We start from the raw sequence: 20894 nt of genomic DNA on the forward strand, positions 1-20894 counted from the left end.
ACAAACAAAAAAAACCAATCAGAAATATTGTATATTCACAACCTTTAGGAAATAATATCCCCTGATGGCGCAGCGTGTTAAAGCGCTAAGCTGCTGAACTTCTGGACTGAAAGGCCACAGGTTTGAATTGGGGGAGCGGAGAGAGCCCCCACTGTTAGCTCCAGCTTCTGCCAACCCAGAAGTTCGAAAACATGCAAATGTGAGTGCATCAATAGGTACTGCTCCGGCGGGAAGGTAACGCCGCTCCATGTAGTCATCCCACATGATCTTGGAGGAGTCTACGGACAACGCCGGCTCTTCAGCTTAGAAATGGAGATGAGCACCAACCTCCAGAGTAAGACACGACTGGACTTAATGTCTGGGGAAAACCTTTACCCTTGACCTTAACTACCACCAATTCCTCAATACTTTATTTCCCATACCACCAGACTTCGCCACAGCAACGCGTGGCCGGGCACAGCTAGTATCTTTATAAAATGTTTTTCCATATCAACAGGTCGGCACACTTCCATTTATTCATGTCAACAGGAAGAGAGTTATTTTGAGTTAGGAAATGATCTGTACATACATTTTACAAATAGACAGATCGTGTTAAATAGATAGAAATTGTTACAAATGTATCTGGCCAGCACAGTGACCTCAGATGATGGAAGAAAACAACACTATTGTCAAAATACTTTTCACAATTTGACAGTGTTTGCTTTAATGGCAGAATAGAAGAACGAAGTTGTCCAAAAGCTTCCAATTTTTAAAGTTGTCTGACACATTGCTTTCCCCATAAAAACAGCTCTGGCTATCTTGACAATCATTCCCGGCTCATCATCACGCTTAGCTCATCCTGTGGCCTAATTGAAACTCCAACTATTTCATGGCATTGAGACGTGGCAATTAAAGTGGTGTTGAACTGCATTCATTCTACAGTGTAGATGCACCCTTTGGAAATAGTTTTAAAATATAGTTCTTTAATGAGATCCCTTAAATGCTTTGAATTTCTTCTGAGACATTGCTCTGGCACCCCAAAACAGATTACAATATTTTGTACCGAATAAAATAGATATTATTTTGCTTAGATTGCCTCATCACATTATGTTCAAATTCTCTAAATGAAGTAATATTGAAACTTTCCCTTTTACACATTGTTAGCATAACTTCCATCTGAGACCATGGCTGGGTATTGGTTTACACAACAAAGAAGGCCGTTTTCTTTCCTTGGCGATTCTTCTGAATCTCCCATGCCTACTGTCTGAATGTAAATCCAAGTTTAAATAAAGGGTGCCTTTGATTTTCAAATGACTCCCTTTTGCTTTGTGTCCCACATTAGCAACCAGTGCCATATTCTAGACTCCAAGACATTTTTAGCATTGCTGTTAAAAATGCCCTGGCAGCTTAGACTGCTAGATTAAAGATATTTTATAGTGTTTTTGACTCTAAAAGTAGAGAACATTGGGTTTTACATGATCCACGCACTAAGTAAAAGCATTTTTACTGTTCTGGGTTGGTTGTTTATTTTCATTTTGCTTTGATATTTCTGTCTTTCATATCCTGCCTCTGGGTCTCCCTCCTCCTTTCTTTCTTTTTCTTTGAAACACATGCAGAGAATCTGAAAATTGAACGTTTTAAAGTCTGAAATTCAAGCAGTAGATTACTATCATTTATAGATGTACATCTTGTAAGTGTTCAAATGAGAGTTTTTCTTTATATTACAAAATATTCCAGTGCTCTCTCGGCTTTAGAAAGATTTAACACGTTTGGTAAAGTGCTTCATTCTGTAAATGGCTGAAATAGCATTCTATCATCAGAGCCCTGATCTAGTCCATACATTACTTCTCATTCCGCTGGCCATATTAAGTGAATATTATTGCCATTCAAGAGATGTCTCTTTCAGAGTTTTGTATATAAGAGGCTACAGTTCAATTTCTCTTAATAAAAAAGGGGAGATGAGAGATAAGAGTGATAAAGTATGCACCCCTGTACAAGGCTGAAATCACTAGAGTGCTGGTCATAAATCAAACCCTTGATTGAATCATTTGTGTCACAATTAACCTTCGTTAAGAGTGCATGTAGCTTAAAGGGATGGAAAGGCATCACGGCTTACTAACCTCAGACAACAATTATTACATGGCTCATGACCTGTATTGCCTTGAAACTTTCAAGGCAAATTCAGCTACTTATGTTCATGAAAAGGAGAGTGAGCACATGATGACAGGGCCATAATCAAATCATTAGTGATACCACTTACGTCCATAACTTTCTACTTCCGGTGTAAGGCTACATATTATATTTGCTGATACGGGAAAAATGTTATCAGATAAATAGTAGAGCTGAGAATATTAATGTTAGGGAAAGGAAAGGAACACAGCTAAATCAATGGTGGCTGGTGGTCTCCATGTCTCCATAGCAATGCATCCATTCTTGTTTTTAAATCTGAACTTTAAAGGAGATTCACATTGCATTAAATTCTTATCTCCAAGTAAGTGCAGACCTGAAATACTTGCCTTAAAGTTCATAATGAAAGCCAGAGTAAATTGACTATCTCACTAATATGGGAATTACCAGTTTCCATCAGGCTATCTATCAGCATGAAACAGAGTCAAATAGCAATCTAATACATATGTTTATGTGTCTTCAAGGACCTCCTAACATGGAGGTCAAAACTACAGGTGATAGCGGGGGGATTTGCCATGGATTGTGGTGAATCTGGCATGGGGTGTGGGGAAACAGTCACTGTGTGTCACCCCTTACCTCATCCCATGGGGGAAGTGTTGCCACTCAGCTTCCCCATTTTTCTCAATGAGAGCACGGGAAGTTTCCCCTGTTCTTGCTGCTGTCTTTTATTACAGTTTCACCTCACATTAAGGATGGAATCCCACCAGAAGTAGATCTATGTCATTTGATGGGATCCGGTGGCCTCCATCCCTGAAGTGAGGTGAAACTGTCATAGGGCGGGCAATTTTGCCAATGTGATGACGTCATAAGTCAGCTCTAACCTAAAGCAAACATATGAGGTTTTTTGGGGAAAATTTTTTCAGGGGAGTTTGACACTGACTTCTTATGCTGGGAGCGTGTGACTTGCCCAAGATGACCCAGTAGGTACTAATTTGGGGAAAACTATAAGATTTATGCTTTTAAACAGATAAAAGGACTGCGGCTATTTCAACAAACAACCAAGGGATAGAAAAGTTTGAAATTTTGTTTGTGATAAATGTTGATGGTGGATAAGAGTCACGGACTAACTATACAGATGAATGAAAGGAAAGGCTCCACACATTCCTAAATAAAAGATATAAAAGATTTTATTATATTACTCAGCTGTAATTCTGTTAACCGGCCTCTGGCCGTGGAAGCTTTCACGTGCATGCCTCTATTCCATATCTAAATCTCTTTCTCCTTTCCATGACCGACATACAAGATAACAGCCAGGAATGCATTTAAATATATTTTGGGACAATGATCAGCTTGAAGTTCAGCAAATCATAAATTCCTTGGTAAATTAAAGCTAAAAAGCATAGGGCTTACTGTATTTCAGACCAAACATCTCCCTGAGAAGAGTTTATGTTCAATATACTTAATGGATTTGTTTGCTCTTCGTCAGTGTTTTTTGATGTCTGCAGGAAGCTTTCTATATTTGAGAGTGACAACACTGGGCATTTTGACTAAGCTGTGATAAACTCGATCACTGTGTTTCTCAGTAGGACAAAGCTCATACTTCTATTTACCTTTAGAATTTTCATTTTAGTATCCAGTGGTGATATGTGAAATGAATGAAGCAAACGAGTTATCTAGTACCAATGCTAATGTGGTGAAAACTTCTGATTTATTTAAAATATGTCAGCTACTGATTTACAAATGAAACATGGAGCATTTCAGATGGACCAAATGTTGCTATAGCCCTTAGATTTGTTTGTTTGCTTAAATATAAACACACTAATACCAGCTGCCATTTTTTTTTATTTTCACCATTGAGTGGGCTTCTTTTAATTCTGATATATTGAAGCAAAGAAAGTCAGCCTGATGTAATGGTTTGAATGTTGGACTAAGACTCTGGAGACGACTGTGTAAATCCCTGTTCTGCTATGGAAACCCACTGGATGACCTCTTTCTTTACCATCATTGGTCAGGTTGGGTTCTAGTGACTGTTTGTTCTACATTTGGCACAGAGTTCTAAATACAAGTTGTGTATTCCTAATCCAAAATGCTTGGGGATTAGAAGGGTTTTGAATTTTGGTTATATTCACATATACATGCTGGCATAGCTTAGGTATGAGAACCAAGTCTAAACATAAAATTCATTTGTAATTCATATACACCTAGCCTGAAGGTAATTTTATATACAATATTTTTAAATAATTTTGTAGATGAAACAAAGTTTGTGTACATTGAACTAAGGTGTCACTAGCTCAGCCACTCATGTTGATAATTTCAGATTTTGGATTTTCAGACAAGGGATGCTGAACCTATATTGCTTTGTTATTGTTAATTGCTATCAAGTCCAGTTTGGCTTATGCTGACCCTATGAATATGAAATCTTCAAGTGCTGTGGTGCTTCCTTGATCAAGTCTCTTGGCCTATAATATGGCCTCGACCCTTTACTATTCCCTTCACTTTACCTAGAATTACCATCTTTCCTAGTGAGATATGCCATTTGATGATATGTGAAAAGTACAATAACTTCAATCATTTTGACTTCTATGAAGAATTCAGCCTTGATTTATTTCAATATCAATTCATTTATCTTTTTGACAGGCCATGGTATTCTCAGAGCACTTTTCAAATGAGTGGATTCTCTTCCTGTCAGCTTTCTTCACTGGTCAGCTTTTACAACCATACAACCATGCCATAGATGATTCTGACTTTGTACTTGAGGCTGTTGTATAGTTTTTTCATAGTTGCCCTGCTAAATCTTAATCTTTTAATTTCTTGACCACATATTAGTCAATGTATAGAAAATCTTTGGGATGCTATGTCTTCCCTGTCCCCAATTTCAGTACTTCTTTGTTTTCTAGATATTAACTTATTAAGCTGTCTTCTTAGTTTTATACTTTTCTCCTTGACTCATTTTCCTCAACCACATCCCAAATCTTTGCTATCTTTTGTAAGTAGTATTATGTTATCTGCATATCTTAAACTAGCAATGTTTCTCACACAGTTTTCGCACCTCTTCTTCTAATCCCACTTTCCATATTTCATTGTATAAATTAAATAGATATACTAACATTCAGCTTTGTCTAACACTCTTGCCATCTGAACCATTCAATTTCTTCACACTCTGTCCTTATAGTAGCCTTTTGAGCAAATTATAGGTTAAGTATCAGGACAATATTGTGGCATCCAATTTTCTTTTCTAGGATCTATAGCTTTCATACTGCAAAGATGAAGGCTTTGCTATAATCTATAAAGAGCAAGCTCATATATAATTTTTTGGTATGCTCAGTTACGCAACACATGTGCGCAATATGATCTCTGGTGCCTCTTTTTAAAAATCCAACATGGATGTCTGACATTTCTTGTTCTATGTGTGGCAAAAGGTTTTATTGCTGTTTCTTGAGCATTATCTTGCTTGCATGAGAGATTAATACAATGATCTGATGGCTACTACCATCCCTTGGTTCCATTTTCTTGAAGATTGAAATGTATGTTCCTAGTAATTAATTTCACTTTCTAAAATTGTAGGTCCTTCATAAAATAATCCATTCATATATTTTATATAGATCTTTGATGTATTGCGTTTGTTCTCTTTTTGTTTTCTCCTAAACCAGTGATTCTCAATCCGGGGTCCCCAGATGTTTTTGGCCTTCAACTCCCAGAAATCCTAACAGCTCGTAAACTGGCTGGGATTACTGGAAGTTGTAGGCCAAAAACATCTGGGGACCCCAAGTTGAGAACCACTGTCCTAAACATCTGTATTCCTCTGTTGATCATTCAGCATCCCTACACATAGTTTAAATTTCGATTTGCTTTTTCAAATATTGTGAAAAAGATATTTTTTTCTTGTTTTCTATTTTTTTGCTCTGATTATTATAATGGTTCTTATTAAAATACTACTTCTTTTTTTTTCTTTCTTCTATGTCAGTATTGCTGAACAGTTGAAATCAGGAGTCTGGCCTGATTTCTGGCCAGGAAAAAGGAAGCTAACAAATGAAATTAATTAATTAATTAAATACCATAATTCACTTGAAGACTTTCTTCATCCATCTGGTATGTTTTTTTCTTGTCTGTACAGAGAGGGGTTTTTTTGCATTCTACCCTGATAATGTCTATGATTTCAGTTCCAAGTTGCTATTGTTCATGTAAGTTTAGTGATGCCAATCTGCTCTCTATAGTCTTTTGATCCAACCTAACACTTTCCTTTCACATTTGAGCACAAAAACTGCTGAGAATCCTTTTGGCTTCAGTCATTAGATACAGTGCTATTTGTACTTGTTCTTTGTTCTTCTCTAGTAGCTGGTTGAGTAAGTTCTGATGGTGGGGGAGGACTTCATTTGCAGCAGTGTCTCTTGATTCATTTTGGATTGTCTCATCATAGTGTTTTCAAAGTAAAAGACATCTAGAAGTAGTTTGTCAGTACTTTCTTCTGAGCACTGCTATCAACATTTTGAAAAGTTCCACTGTTGTTCTTTCCAAGAGACATTTCACTATTGTCTCATCCCACTACTGCTGGTATTCAGTAACATCCCTTCCGGAGCTTCTTCGCCACCACTATTTTCTTCTGCTGATGCAGCCATTATTCCATGAAGATATTAGTCATGTTTTAGCCTAGAGTTTTTACTTTGAGCATTCTGTCCTGGATGACCCAATTCAAATCTTGATAAAGACTAGTTTGTGGGTAGCATTTCTCTCAGCCTCTCTGACATAGTCAGACCCTCCTTTATGTATTTACGGAAAACCATAATTTCTGTGTTGGTCAGTGAGAAGTGATCGAGATTAGCATCTTACAGTAATCAATTCTATGAGATGACGTTTTTACAAGTTCTTTGAACACCATAACATAGATGTATTCTCCTCTTTTTCCTGTAAGCCTTGAAATTCATTTCTGATAAAGAGGGTCATTCCTCAACTTGCAGGAAGACTATTTTTTGGCAGCTAGCATATGTACAGTACGTAGTTTTCTTCTGGTTATTAACAAAGCCATCTGGTATTTTACTGAACATGGAACAGAATCTAAAACCAGTCCTAATAGCTTCTTTATGTACAGCAAAGCCTCGACTGAAACATAGTTGTGTTTTGGATGCCTTTTATGTTTATCAAAACACCTTCGTGAAATCTGTACAGGGTCAACTGTGCACGAGATTTTGTTTAAACCTTTGAAGAAAAAATGTATGCAAGTTCATTTTTTACAACAATTTGTTTCATGTTTGCTTGAACCAACATGCTACCATATCATTTAAGTAGTTATTCACAAGAAAAAATTACTGTTGCAACAAAAGGAATATATGTATTATTTAACACAGTGTTAGTGTTATCTCAACTTTTTATTCCTTAGTTATGTGTGAGTGATTCAAGCTCCAATGAAAGGTTGGAAACTATTCCAACAGAAGTGACTTCTTCAGGTAGGTCAACTCAGAAAATCCATAGTTAACCAAGAATTATCATCCTCAGAAGAATATTCACACAACCCAACATTTCAACTGTAGTATAAAGATGTTAATTGCCATGTATAGCCCTAATATGAATAATCTAAATGTTATAATCTATAAACTGCTGTCACCTAATTAATTCTTCTTGTGTTATACCAAGGAAACCTTGATATGAAGCTTTGCTTTTGCAATGAACTTGAGAAAACTCATGTTAACTGTTTAAAACTCCTTTGGAACATATGTTCAGTATAACTCCTGACAAATTCCCTTGAAAACTGTCATAAAATACTATATATATATATATATATATATATATATATATATATATAATACAGTGCACTGCAGAAATATTGCACTTAGTGAATGGGACAAGGAATTTTGAATTTAGTTCGTCTTAGGTTGGATTTGAGTTTGAGAGATATGTTACGGTTCATATTATTTAACTTACAAAAGTTCTAGAATTAACCAACTACTAACTCCATAGTAACACTTCATTGCTATTAAAAACTGGTTCATAGAGCATCACTTAAATCTTGATGCATATTTCTCATTCTGTTCTGCAAACAAAACTCTTTTCCAAAACAGTTGGCTAAAGGCTAAGGTAATTACAAAGTAAGTAATGAAACAACTAAAATGTATAGAAATTTTAGTTGTTTGTATTGTTGTTTAAATGTGCTAAACATGGAATAAAATTTCAGCAATGCAAAAAATACAAAATTCTCTGTCCAGAATATTTGACATAGACACAAATGTTTAAGTAGTACTTGAAAATGGAAATAACTATTATAATAATAAATCTTGGGTTTTTTTTCCAAAGCCAGTTCAAAACAGTGCCCCAAACCATGCTTTCTGTTATTAATTGAGGGAGGCTCCTGCTAATTGGAAAACATGTTTTGAGGATAAATTGTTAATGAGAACAAAGGATAAGATCAGCTGAATTTTATTCCAAACTAATTTACCCTATTTAAATGACTTTAATGTTTCAAACCATACTACTCATTTCCAAAAAGCATAATATATTTTCAACAAGATCACAATTATAATTGAGAAGGCATTACATTATAGATCTGAGGTATTGTTTTTTTTAAAAAAATAAAAACAAATTGGTGAATATAGGTTATAGCTTGTTTCCAAGTAATTAATTTGCTTGGTGAGAGTGCATTAAGATCTTAAAAGTAATCTCAACAAAGAAGTTATGTGAAGAATGAGTTTGTTTAATATAACTGAATTTTTAATGTTTCTCAAGCAAACATAAATCTTGCAGACATAGAACAGAATACTAGATCCACATTTCTATCAGTGCATCCCTAAAAACTATTCATTTGACTCTTTTCGATCCTTAAGAATGAGAAATCCCCAAAGGAATGAAGACTAGATCTTCCATGTGCTCATGTTGGTACACTGCTTTCTGCAATGTGCCTCCTGTTCCGGACAATTACTATAATCCAAACCTTTGTAAACCTTGTAAGATTTTGGGCAGGAGTGAACACCCTTCTAGAGGAGGAGTGTCCATATGTGGCCCATGGCTTTAACTTTCTTTATCTGTGCTTTAGATGGAAACATTACATCTAGCACAGAGAAGCACCATAAAAATGCAAAGCCATCTCCTAACTGTACAGAAACATATGTCCAGTGGCCATCTCTCCCCTGCTCACAAATGAAAAGCTAAATGGTACTTCATTAAGCGAGTTTTCAAAAACACAGATGGCTCAGTAGGCATATCCTACATTATTTCACCAATGAAAACATTCATCAGAATTTCAGCTAATTAAGGCGGGGGAGAGAAAAGTGCAACCATTGAGTATTTGGACAACCTGAAAAGTGGCCCTCAGTCCCACCAATGCACTCTGGGGCCCTTACACTGTAAGGCTTCCTTATCTTAAGCAGCCATACAGTGATACTGTCATGTTTTTGGAGACATTCCACATAATTTGTCATCAGAATCCACTGAAGAAATGTGAGGTTGAGAAGTTCAACAAACTTGCTATACTCTGAGATATAACTTTCTTGGCCTGCTGGCTAGGTGCAGACAAGACAATAAATGCAGCTTCAATCAGCCTTTTTCTGTTCTCTCTCTCTCTCTCTCTCCCTTATGGGGGAAGTGTTTCATCGAGCAGGCTAGAAAACAATCTCAACCTTCTGCTTGACCTTCTTGACAATTGTTACTAACCATACTTTGTGTTGAACATTCAGGGAGATGGTCTGTTGGCCAAGGTGAGACCATTTTTGGAGGTCAGTGTCAATCCTAAATAATAGTTCCTGCAAAATGTCCTGGTTATAATACCCAAAAGTTAAGAATTTCTCCAATGCTGACTCAAAGCACAGACAGCAATTTTATCCTGGAGGATTGAGAATCAATGGCAACTAGCAAATTTCATATAGTGGGGCAATTGATTGGCTCGGTTTTTTGTCTGAACATTAAAAGAACATTCCAATGTGTTGAATCCTATCAATCAAATACATTCACTACGTTGGATACAATTCATACCAATAACTGCGAATGTATTTACCACCACACTGATGTGAAAGCCACTAGCCATAACTCCTGAGAATGACACACAAACATTCAACTGATTGATTCTTTCTCCTTATGTTTTCTTTAAAAGACTAAATAAAAATAAGTGCCTTGGAGGCTCACACTGAACAGCACTGAGGGGAGGGATGAGGGGAGATTAATAATCCTTTGTCCTTCTCCATATTTTTCTACTTGAAATCACTCCTTTGTGATTTGAATTTCTTCCTCACATTTCGGCCGACTGCATATTTGGGGATGGTTTGTCGGTTTCAAATTGTGTAAACCGTACTATCATGCTAAAGAGGATTTTAGGGATGTTTGCATAAATGTTCAGTTTCAAAACAACAAAAATAGGATCTGAGTACTAGTACAATACAATTGCATGGAATAAGAACGTATTTCAGCCAGCTTGTAAGCACAACACACGTATTTAGTTTTAAAATGCAAATTGACTCAGCAAATATAAAGGCTTTGATCTGGTGCTGAAAAAGAATGCAATGTTAGCACCAGCGACAAATTCTCTCTCCAAGAAAAAGCATTCAAAATTAGGGAGCCACCACTGCAGTCTTGTAGATGATAAATGTTACATACCGACATGGGTGGGTGGTGGCACACAAAGCCAGTCCTTTCCTATCAACATCGGTGTTATTTACTTCCAAGTAACTTAACACAGGCTGAAAGCAATTTTCTGCTAATGTTTTCATAGAAGCATGCACCATGGAGTTTAATCAAGGAGCTTTTTCTCAGATATATATATCCAATTCTAATTTCCAAAGCTAAGGAGACTGAAGTCTGGAATGGGGGGGGGGGGGGGCACTGACTGGACATACCATTCCTTGAATTCTCCAGCCACCATGTAGCTGAAAATATTTTCCACATTTTTATCTCAGGTTGAACCCTGCAGAACTATTAGTTTATGACTTTTAGGTTATTCAAAATGTCTGTTATCTTCTGTCCCAGGGTGGGAATTATGTGGCCCTCCATTTGGTGTTGACCTCAGGTCCCAGCAGACCTAGTCAGTGGAGTTCTGGGAGCTGAGCCTAACATCATCTGGTGAACCACACAATCCTCATCTTATGCTTTCCTCTTTTCTTATTGCTGCCAATGGACAGGGCTTTGAGCAGTAGTGGTCTCAACTTCTACTTGAAAAGAAATTTCATTGAAATGATTGGAGTATACATCTAGGCAGACCAAAGGACTAACAGTACTGATCTTATTGTGGCTGGACTTGACCTATTGCAAATACACTGATGCCAATGTTTTGGATTTCAGTGAATTAGACTGCTTCGGAATGTGTGGTTTGGGGACTGGATTTGGTATCTGTATGTAGCAGTGTTCCTTCCAGAGCAGCCTGAACTTTTCTCTCTATTCTGCATGCAATGTTTTGAAAATAAATGAATAGAGAGAACTGCATTTTAATTGAGGTAACCTTTAAAAGAAATCTCAATGGGCAAGAGGAAAGCTTTGAATATGGCAGCATAGTTATTGCATTCACACCACACCAGGGACTTCAAGTCATTGTGAGTCTTTTTGTCAAGACTCTTTGTCATTTTCCCATCCGGCACTGGAGCAGGACTTAAATTATGCTGTGAACTATAAATATATTACATCAGGGTTTGGATTGATTATGGTACTAAAAGTGTGGCTAAACTTTTCAGGAAAAGTACATTTTGTACCTTCATCAGAACAAATGAAGACAATGATACTAATTAAACAGAACTTAAACATGGCTGTTCTGTTTTTCAGTGCTTATGACAGACATGTGGTACATCTGTATTAAGCAAAAGCCAATGCTGACCGTGTTAATATAATTTGCACTGAAATATTTAAAATGGCTCGATAACTAGTATGAGCTTTACAGTAAAGCCTATAGATCTGGATCAATTTCAGTCTGGTTTCAGTTCTTGCTATAGGGCAGAGACACTTTTGGTCCCTTCTGTGGATGAGTTACATTTGGAACTGGATATGGGAAGTGTCAGAAGATGGACCTGAGGAAATCTTATTTGACCTTGTGTTTGTTTGTTTGTTAAGGCTCCTTTAGGCTTGGTTCTATCCACCTATGTAATTTAATAAGAACATGAAGGTACTGGGAGGGATGACAACTGAGTGAATCAGTAGGAAGATACAGCATAAAGTGACCTTATGTCTGTGGGGTTAAACTTCCGCAGTTACCGAGAATCTTTTGGGAGAGTTTGTTGGGTTGAGGCCATTGTGCATGTAAGGATGTTTGCTTGTGTTTGTTGAGTGGAGCCTTGTTTGTGTGTTTGCTGGTGTTCTGTTGTTCTTTTCTCTGTAAGCTCAGATGTTCTGCTTGAACACATGGGCTCAGAAAAGTGGGGAAAGTGAGTCAGAGGCTTCATGTGGGGAGGAAGTAATAGCCACTGGCTCTTTATCCAGCTCTAGTTCCAGTTTCTGGACCTTGATGAATGTGTTCTATGCTAACAAGCAAAGTAACATGGGTTTTGTATGGCCATTTAGTGGGGAGGTTTTGAGGGGGAGTCCTGGAGTTCTGTTTCAGTGCCTACTTAAAATCCCTGAATATGGATGGTGAGGGAGCTGCTATAGAACCTGCAACATCTGTGCAGTGTTTGTGTTTCTGTCTGGGGAAGAGAAGGTCCTACAGCTTGGGATCCATGTATGTACTATCCAGCATATTAGTAAGCATGAGGTTTTCTTGTAGAGAGCAGTGCAGACTGTCCTGGATGAGGAACATGTCAGTGTCTTCATATTTTTGGAGGATGCAGGTGTGGGAAGGCAAGGTTGGGAAAGAAGTCTGGTAATTTTAATGCTAGTTCAGGGCTTAAAATTGAATTATCACTTCCAGAAGAGGTCATTTTTCTGAAAATTTTGAATGGGGCAAAGGTCACATGTGGCTTCAGGAGCACAGTCTCCCCCATATTCTAAAAGGACTAAGGAATCAAGAAACTTAAGCAGAAGGAAATACGTATGACCAGAGGCTTTCATATTGATCAAAGGATTAATATGGATGTTGGTGTACAAACTGCAGATGTTCTATAGGTTTGGTTATACAATAGTTGCCTCTTAAGGGAATTAGACAAGTGTTGCACTCTGGTCTAGAATAACTGCAATAGGAGTGGAAATTAAGCCTGAAGAGTAAAAGGATTGTAATCTGCATCACTATTTCTTGTAGAAGTTCTTGGATTAAATTAAGCTTCTACCTGTGTAAACAATAAAGCTGTGGTATCCTGCCAATTGAATGTTTATTGACCTCAAATCTTCAGGGTTGCCCCCTTAGAATATCCTTAATTTCTCCAGCAGCACCTCAATAAGCATTTCATCTTAACTAGGCTGAAGATCACATTTTAAATTGGGTCAATTATTCATTTTTTTCTTATTTTAATAGAAAGTGGAGCTTGTTAGCAGCAAATGTCAATGCAAAACTCCATATACACATAGTTGATTATTCTTATTCAGCACAGAGTTTAATTACTACTCCTGCTTTGAAACCTCTTGTTGACAGCTTTTGCAATATTTAAACAAGAAAAATTGTGACTGGTGTGAGAGGGCAATGTATTGATTAAGTCCAGCATTTATGGTCCTTTACTTACTGTGTATTTACATTATTTCTCTCCATGATGCTAAATTAACTCAAAGTGAGAGTCATACAAAATGGTTAATTGTATTGGATGAAGACAGAAGAGTTGTCTCTAACAACAACAACAACAACAACAACAACAATTTATTTATTGCCACCATCTCCAAAAAGGGATTGGGAGCGGCTTACAAGGCACGTACTAGTGCAGCAGAATGTATAGAATACAGTAAAATACTAAAACAGTAACAATATCAATTAACAAAAAACAAATATACATAAAACCAGCATATAAAACCCTCTACTAATTTAAATAAAATGCTCAATAAAACGCAGTGATATCTGCAGATCAAAATGGGCTTATCCATTTCAGTCACATTAAAATGCCCAAGTCAAACCAATCCTCTTGGTCTTCAAGTTTTAACTGATGATTTTAAATCAACCATTAAAATCACGGGATGACATGAACCAGTAACTATCCCTTACTCAAAACCATTTCATTGAGTTGTTATGAGAGTAATAACATGTAAAGTATGTGGTTGATGTATGCTATCTAGAATATTTCAAAAAAGGATAAAATTTGATAAATGCACATGGATTCAAATTCACAACCTGATTAAGCTGGATTCTTGGATTTAGGCCAATCACTTCCCCTCAAAATGAGATAAAAAGCAGTTTAAATTAGATACTGCTGCTTTCCTGGTTTGCACACTAGGGCAACTGCCAGTTTGTACATTGCTCTATGGAAGTTTCCACTTAAGGGTATTAATTTGTAAGAGAGTAAAACATCAAGGAGTGCATGAACTGTGCTTTTTATTGAAATGTTTTACACCAAGGCCTTCACACACAAAAAAGTAGAAGTGAACAAACTATCAGGGCTTCTGGACATCAATAAGTCATGATAGCAAGAAGAAGTCATAAGTAATTTATCAATCATGGGTCATCTACAGAGAGTGCATCCAGTTCTGAAAGAGACTGATAGAAATGTGTGTGCTTTTTATGGCATGAAGAAAGGCTTTTGATTTAGCAAAAACACGAACTGTTTTTGAAGTACTGGACAAATGGTTAGAGGTGCTGAATATTTACAAATGACTCATTTCTGAAGTTTTCTGTTGCTTTGACACATATTAATGTTATTAGTGTTTCTGTGTAGCACTGTGTCTTGTGTTTTTGCCTATATAAGATGGGGGTCTACAGAATTTAGAAACCATCTTCTTCAATTTCTGCACATAGCCAGGATGCTGCCACATAAAGAGTTTACTTTTGAGTTTTACTGCCAAGGGGTGCATCTATACTGCAGAATTAATGCAGTTTGAGAGCATTTTAACTGCCATGGCTCAATGTTGTGGAATCATGGGATTTATAGTTTGTTAAGGCATCCGCACAGTTTGGTACAAATGTCTTATTTATTTATTTACAGCATTTATATTCCACCCTTCTCACCCCGAAGGGGACTCAGGGCGGATCACACTGCACATATAAAGGCAAACATTCAATGCCATAACACAAAACAGAGACAGAGACAGAGACAAGATACAGGCATGGGCTGGCCTCGAACTCATGACCTCTTCGTCAGAGTGATTTGTTGCAGCTGGCTTGCTTTCCAGCCTGCACCACAGCCCGGCCTTAAGCTAGTATGATCCCGTAGCATTGAACCATGGCAGTTAAAGTGATGCTAAACTGCATTACTCTAACAATGTAGATGCATAATAGGCAGATGTAGTATGGAAAGGTCAAATATGGAGCTTGAACTTTTCAGATCTTTTTCTGGGCAGATCTTTAGTAGCTAACAATAAACAAAGAGATGAGGATCTCCCCCACTTGCCTCTGTCTTACTTGGTAATTGATATTTCTGACACAGAAAAAAAGAGAGAAAAGAGTTTTCATCTGAGGGTTTGAAAAAGCTAGCTTCACAATCCTCTGAGTTCAAAGTCCACTCCATTAGTCAAGCTAGAAATGTACATTCCCATTCCACTTCAATTATGAATTCACCATGTGACCTAAGGCAAGTCATTCTTTTCTACTTCCCTTCTCCTTCAGTAAAATGGAACAGTTTTGCATCCTAATCTCAGTGGATTGAATCTAGACTAGCCATCTATGTTATTTTCCTTGTCTTTCCTTACGTAGCAAAGATACAATTGTGCTTGGGCATTTGCCTCTGTTTGTCACTTTGAAGCAGTAAATATGAGCATTGAATTCATAAGGGCTATGAGGGATACAACTACTAGGCAGCACCCATGATCACCCTGGAGTCATAGGATCAAACATTTGGAAGAGATCACAAGGGCCATTCAGTCCAACCTATGCAGACCTGGTAATCTACTGCCCCTCACTCAGCACACCAAGGCGTCCCTCCAACAGGCTCTTCTGTTGAAATGCTCATGTTGATCCATAAAGAAAATCAGCTGTGCCCTGTATAAGTTCATGCAATAAGGTGGTAGTTCTTAAACAGTGTTAGGATGCTTCAGGACAATGTATTAGTTGTCAACACTGAATTGATAGTGCAATCATATATTCACTTCTGACTTGCTTTTCCTCGCTTTCCACCAAAGTAATTGCTCTTGTCTCATTTTTAATTTCATATTTTTCTAAAAAAATCAGAAAGAAGCGGAAGACCATTTAATAAATGGGTAGTATTTTCTACTTTATTATGAAGTCAGGGTGGGAATTATTTTGCTTCAGGGCATTATCCAAACAAGAATTTGGTTAAGAAAATGGATGCAGTCAAACTCTAAACAAATGTTTCTTTTAAACTTGGGAAGTAGCCCATGTGTAAAACATTTGGCAAGATAAATAATTTGTGTGCCTTGTCTGATGGTCAAATTCCTAATTTTCAATTTGTGAGTGTCACTTGAGTGAGTACTTGACATTAATAGTGTCTGGGGTTATAAATGAAAAGGTCTTGATGATTTCCAAGTATTACCTAATGAATCTTTATCCCCATTACAGGACTGACAAATAAGACAGGCATGTTTGGCAGCTTTTGACTCATAGATGGATGACAGCACATCAAAAGGGCAGATGCTACAGGAGTATCTCGGCAGCTCTGAGTTGGGGGGGAAAGAGCTCCACTGTGACACCTGTTGAGTGCTAAAAGCTGCAGTCTTCAAACCATTTGCTCCACTTTCCTGCTTACAATAGCAGGATGCTGTTCAGAATCTCCCCACCCTGAAATGGAAGCATTATCTGACAATAAATATTTCTGTGTCTTTGAGGAAGGGAAAATAATCGATGCTCTCACATCTTTAAAATTGTTAACTCTTGTGAGATTTTGTTGTGCCTGCACCAGAACAAAAGAGCAGCTCGTTTTTTTCCATTTGCATCAGCACTAGCCCTAAAAGTTGATTTCTTTACCCAAAAATATATTATACTTTGTGCAAAAAGAGATTTTGAAAGTTACAACTATTACAAATGATTTTTTGGTAAAAAATCTAAAAGATAGAAAAACATGTTTGTAATCCCACCAAACAGGTAAGAAGCAGTGATTTTTTTTCCCCTTCTTGCTTTGAAGAATATGTGAATGTTCACATCCTTAACAGATCAACTAGACCGTGAGTTTTCAACATGTACATCTCACTTATAGTACATTAGAGTAAACTGAATTTTCACTAAAAGACTCAGTTTCAGTGAGCATTAGTTTCCCAATATTTCCATTCCACTCATGTATGCAGTTTCATTACCTCATGTTTGTTATGAGTGAAAGATTAGCCAAGAAATGAAGACAGAGGAAACCCTGCGACCTAATATAAATGTGCAGAATTTATTATAACTCCCTTCCCTGTAGTGTTCTGAGATCATTTATAATCATTGCAAAATTAAAAGCAACATCAATCATAATTGGAGTTTTTTCTTATTTTCCTTTTGCAATGGCTAAGGATATCGTTTTCCTGAATGTGAACAGGAAGCTAATTCTGCAGTTGGGGATTTAGCTTCTTCGAAATGTAAGATTTGAAGGATTGTATTCAAAAAAACAAAAACAAACAAAAAACACACCCTTTTCACAGTGGGGAATTCTCATAATGGCAAACAACCTAACTTCCAAACTATCTGATATAAAGTAGAAACATGAGATAGAAGGAGTAGGCTTTGAAGACCTGGTCTGAAAAAAATTGGATGTGGTAAACAATAACAATGAAGATCAATTGACGTGATAAACCCTTTTATCAACTGGACTAGCTCCTTTGAAAGACTCAAATTACATAGGCAAAGAGAGAAAAACTGAAAATAGTCCCAGGCCTCTTATTACTGGATCAGGCCCTTTTAAAGACTGACTTTAGGGAAATATTTTGTTGGTAGTTCTTTCATTTCAGAGATCAATTTATCTGATAATTGACACTACTTTCTTCCACCATGGCACTACATTTTGTAGAGATGCAATTATTTGCTCCTGTTACTTATTGCTGGGTCTTCCATATCAGACAGATATTTCTGAGGAGCAGCACTTACTTAGGCGATCCCTCGTAGCTCGAGGACGATGGTCTTCCATCTTGGGGGTGGGTTCTTAGGTGGCTGAAGAGACCGATTCTTGACCCGCATATTCTCCCGCAGTGAGGACATCGGTTTCCAGGTGGAAGGCGGTCCCGGTCGGGGTTAGCTTGACGCTCCTTCCTCTTGGCACATTTCTCCCTTAAGCCCTCCGTTCGTGCCTCTTCGAACTCCACAGCACTGCTGGTTACAGCTGACCTCCAATTGGAGCGCTCAAGGGCCAGGGCTTCCCAGTTCTCAGTGTCTATGCCACAGTTTTTAAGGTTGGCTTTGAGCCCATCTTTAAATCTCTTTTCCTGTCCACCAACATTCCGTTTCCCATTCTTGAGTTCGGAGTAGAGTAACTGCTTTGGGAGACGGTGATCGGGCATTCGGACAACGTGGCCAGTCCAGCAGAGTTGATGGCGCAGGAGCATCGCTTCAATGCTGGTAGTCTTTGCTTCTTCCAGCACGCTGACATTTGTCTGCCTGTCTTCCCAAGAGATTTGCAGGATTTTCCTGAGGCAACGCTGATGGAAACGCTCCAGGAGTTTGATGTGACATCTGTACACAGTCCACATTTCGCAGGCATAGAGCAGAGTTGGGAGGACAATGGCTTTATAAACAAGCACCTTGGTATCTCTACGGATGTCCCGGTGTCAGGACCCAGGCTGCAGAGCACCAATAACCATGCGCAGAGACCAGAATCTAACTAATATCTTTATTAAGGAAATATATAAAGTCAATAAAAACAAGTGTAGAAAATAGTTCAGAAGTAGACCTTTCAGGAAAGGTCAAATATAGTCCAGAGAAATAATGTCCAATATGTGATATTAGAGTCCAAAGTTATAATCCAATAACCGAAACACACACTTTGCCAAGCAAAGTGTGGGGAAATGACAAGGTCCTTAGGTCCATAGAAACTTGGCAATCAGGCTGGAAAGCAAACTTGATACTTGGCTAGAACAAGACTAGAAACAAGGCAACAAGAGTAAACAAGATCCGTGGCAAACGCGGGACAAGGCAAGGCTGGAAACTTGATCCGTGGGCAAACGCGGGACAAGGCAAGGCTGGAAACTTGGTCCGGGGAACAGGAAACTGGAGTACGAAGTCTACACACGATCTCACTCCTCCAGCTGACGAATTGACTCCGCAAGGATTTCTTTGTGGGCAAACACCTATATAGGATCTTGTTTTCCTGCCAAGGAACACTTTCCCTGGGGAACAAGAAACGAAACCCATACTGTGTCCAGATGCATGACTCCTTAAAGTTTCCCAAGGGAAACAGACTTAATCAGCTAATTGTCTGGCAGCTATCCTGGCGCTCCTGCGAGTCGCCTCCCGAGCGCTTCTATCTTGATTATAATAATCCCGGCGAGAAAATGGGGGAGATTTCTGCTCAAGGCTTGTTTGGCTGACTTCTTGTGGCCAAACATCTTGCAGGTGCAAGGGCTCCAATTCTGGCTGAAACGGTGGAAAACCCAAGCTTTCCTCTTCATCTGCCACAATAGTACTAGGAACGGGACTACATGGCCCATGAGTCATCACACCCGGTCATCAAACACTCTCTGCTTCATACGGAAAAATGCTGCACTCGCAGAGCTCAGGTGGTGTTGTATTTCAGTGTTGATGTTGACTTTTGTGGAGAGGTGGCTGCCAAGGTAGCAGAAATGGTCAACGTTTTCTAATGTTACACCATTAAGCTGTATTCCTGGCTTTGCAGAGGGATTAGCTGGTGCCTGTTGGAAGAGCACTTTGGTTTTCTCGATGTTCAGTGAGAGGCCGAGCTTCTTGTATGCTTCTACGAAGGTATTTAGAGTGGCTTGTAGGTCTTCTTCTGAATGCACACAGACTACGTTGTCATCAGCATATTGGAGTTCTATAACAGATGTTGTGGTGACCTTGGTTTTGGCTTTCAGTCTGCTGAGGTTAAATAGCTTGCCATCTGTCCGATAGATGATTTCCACTCCGGTGGGAAGCTTCCCATCAACAAGGTGAAGTATCATAGCGATGAAGATGGAAAATAAGGTGGGGGCAATAACACACCCCTGCTTGACCCCTGATTCCACCTTAAATGGGTCACTTTGGGAGCCGTTGCTGTCCAAGACTGTTGCCATCATGTCATCATGGAGGAGCCGCAGGATGGTCACAAATTTGTCAGGGCACCCGATTTTTTGGAGGATGGTCCAGAGAGCGCTGCGATTCACTGTGTCGAATGCCTTTGCAAGGTCAATGAATACCATGTACAGAGGTTGGTTTTGTTCCCTGCATTTTTCTTGGAGCTGTCGTGCAGTGAAGATCATGTCCACTGTTCCTCTGGAGGGGCAGAAGCCATTCTGGGATTCTGGGAGGGTGTCTTCTGAAACAGGGAGAAGGCGGTTTGTAAGGATTCTTGCAAGGATTTTCCCGGCGGAGGTTAGAAGGGAGATACCACGATAGTTCCCGCAGTCTGTTCTGTCCCCTTTCTTGAAAAGGGTGATGATGGTGGCATCCTTGAAGTCTGCTGGGATTTTCTCGGTCATCCACACCTTTTCAATGAGCTGGTGGAGTTGTTGTATCAGCTCAGGTCCACCCTCTTTGAAGATTTCAGCAGGAATCCCATCAGGTCCGCTGGCTTTATTGTTTTTTTGTTGGCTGATGGCATTGCTGACTTCTTCCAAACTAGGCAGTGCTGCAAGCTCATCCCTGGTTTGTTGTTGCGGGATTTGTGAGAGGGTCTCTTCGGCCACAGTGGAGCTGCGATTCAGCAGGTTCTGGTAGTGCTCTTTCCAACGTAGTGCAATTGATG

This window comes from Anolis carolinensis, chromosome 4 (assembly GCF_035594765.1).
Source record: "Anolis carolinensis isolate JA03-04 chromosome 4, rAnoCar3.1.pri, whole genome shotgun sequence".
NCBI lineage: Eukaryota > Metazoa > Chordata > Lepidosauria > Squamata > Dactyloidae > Anolis > Anolis carolinensis.